This window comes from Acyrthosiphon pisum, chromosome A1 (genome assembly GCF_005508785.2).
Source record: "Acyrthosiphon pisum isolate AL4f chromosome A1, pea_aphid_22Mar2018_4r6ur, whole genome shotgun sequence".
In the NCBI taxonomy this organism is placed as follows: domain Eukaryota; kingdom Metazoa; phylum Arthropoda; class Insecta; order Hemiptera; family Aphididae; genus Acyrthosiphon; species Acyrthosiphon pisum.
The window spans coordinates 39,977,478-39,980,346 of record NC_042494.1 but is presented as its reverse complement, the minus strand read 5'-3'; the positions used below and the strand labels follow the sequence as shown (position 1 = coordinate 39,980,346).

General features: G+C 31.8%; 1 protein-coding gene across 1 annotated transcript in view; it reads left to right on the top strand.

The window, feature by feature from the left end:
- The window catches only part of LOC115033708, a 67,906-nt gene that overhangs the window by 23,935 nt on the left and 41,102 nt on the right, over window positions 1-2,869 (top strand). The window lies entirely within an intron of this gene.

The window sequence follows — 2,869 nt, the reverse complement described above, 5'->3', positions numbered from 1 at the left end:
AATTATATAATTACTATAATTACTATATTGAGTTAGTAATATATTATATTTCTATACTTAAGAGTTAAGAGGACGCTACGCTCGCATGCGTTATCTCCGTCTTACAAATGTTCAACATAGCAAAAACTGTTCTGCGCGGGACAGTAGAATTACTAAAATTCCACAACGCATAGAGAAGAACTTTATCTGTGTCGTAGTGTTTTTATTATTTGGATAACATTAATATAATTAAAGTTATAAGTTTGAGAACATTAAGTTTTTTTTGTTTTTTCGTTAAATTATTAAAAACTATTGGTAAGTGCTATAAAAAAAACAAAAACGCTACGACACAGATTAAGTTCTTCCTTATGGGTTGTGGAATTTTGGTAATTCTACTATAATTACAGAGTGAGCATAGTCGTCCCGCGCAAAACAGTTTTTGCTATGTTGTGCATTTATAAGACGGAGACAACGCATGCGGTCATAGCGTCCTCTTAAATAAAAAAACACGGGATAACTACAAGCCATATGGGATGTGATTCAATATACATATACATACACATTAGGCATATATATATATATATACACGTGGCACATTCAACACATAAATATAATATTTACTATTTAATACCCCTCTGATTAGACGTTTAGTAAAAACAACACAATCAATTATCAACGGTGCCAGACGACACTAATTTTATATATAAAAATCTCGTGTCACAATGTTTGTCCGGAATGAACTCCGAAACTAATGGACCGAACATGATGAAATTTTTTACTAAATTTCTTATTAAATTTTTGTTTTTAAATGGTTGCCATGAGTGACGTTGTATAAAATTATTCGTTTTATAAATTTAAAAATACAGAATTATAGTGAATATTTAAGTCGTTGCCACGGGAACAAACAAACTATAAACAGACATTTTATTATTCACATTTGTTTTTAGTAAAATGCCGCAAAAAAACGCAAGCTCAAAGAATCATGTAGCACAGAGTCGTGCACAAGAATCTAGAGAGCAGCGTGATGAACGTCTGCGACAAACATTTTGAGATCAAGTATGGTGCGTGAACAGAATATATACACATTTAGAGCTCGAGATCGAGCGAGACAACAAAGCAACCGCATATTAACCCGTGTATCATTTTTTCGTCTTGCATTCAAATATGCTCCAGACATAAATTACTCTGCGCATTCTAATATTGCAATTGGTGCAATGGACAAAGTATGTCAATATTGTCAGGCCTTAAAATTCCGCAATGAAGCAACCGGCATGTGTTGCGCATCAGGAAAAGTGGTACTACATGTTACCTCTTCCAACTCCACCGGAACCTTTAAAATCTCTTCTTGCTGGAGAATCATATGATTCAAAATTGTTTTTGCACAAGACACGGAAATTTAATTTTTGCTTTCAAATGTCGTAATTTGGGGCAACCAAAATTTGCGATACCAAACCTAATGGACGTAATTTTGAAACCACATTCAAAATACAAGGCTAGGTGTATCATATGATTGGGTCGTTGTTGCTGATGCCTAATAATGACCCAAAGTTTCAATAAAGAACTTTGTAACTTACTCATTCATTGCAGACTATGTTCTATCCTTAATCTTGTATGTTATTATTAGTGACATTATATTAATATTAATGTTCACTATACGTGAACATTAATATTACTATATGTTTACTATACGAACTATAAATATTACTATACTAACTACAAATAAAAAAAAAATTTTCTAATATATAATAACAATAATACATGGCCTACGAAAATGCAAAAAAACAAACTAATACGCGGGCAACGCCGTGTCGAGACAGTTATTATTATTATAAAATAATGAATGCATTGTAACTCAAATTAATATATTACTTCTTATACTTCAAGACATATCCGATCAGACGGTTAGTAAAAAGAACACAATAAATTAAACACAGCGGCACCTTTGTCACACCGTAAAAAATAAAATCATGAACACTACAATACTTTAATGTTGCGTTCAATCAATACACACCGACAAGGAAGGGATTACACAAAAATCGTTATATATAAAGATATGACAAAATGTCAAAATCGACACAGCTTGCCACTTCAGTCAGATCAGCCCAATCCGCCAGTCCATAGAGGGAAGGCAGTGAGTTCCAAAGGAGACTCAAGACACAACGTAAACGCCAGTATGCACTACTGTAAAAATATATTTTTTGGAATTTAAATAAATACATTCATATATTTTGTACCCATGTATATTGGGTCATTCGAACATTTGGTATGAGCTTCGTTACTTATCTTGTGCTACTCACCAAATCAACTTGTTAATTATTTATTTCCACCAAACTTAATACTGTCTACCACGTACAATAGTAATTATATATTAATCGTAGGATCACACATATTTTCATAGGTTAGATTGTGTTCGGGTCGTTATCAATATCCGTAAAAGGTCCTATATGTTGACGACGAATGTAATAAATCTCCAAGGTGTAAAATCATTAAAATATCTAGATGGAAACTAGGAGAACCTATCAAATACGAATATTATTCGAACCATAGCCATCACTCTGAGTACTTTTTAACTTAAATTATGTTTGAACCACATTAATGGCATACATAGTTTTCAATGAGAAGTATCTCTTAATATACTAAGTATTAAATATGTACCTACAAATCAAAATACGTATTATAATATACGTATATACACCGTAGTGACTTCGAGTATCGAACTCAACCCCGTATCCACGATACAACTACATACTCAGGTAAATTAATCATAATATTTCAGAATATATTTAAATATATACATATTACATTATTATAAGATATAAAATATAATAAAGTAGTTAAATATTAAATTAAGGGGGCTGCAGCAGGTTTCGTCAAAAATCAAAACTAATGT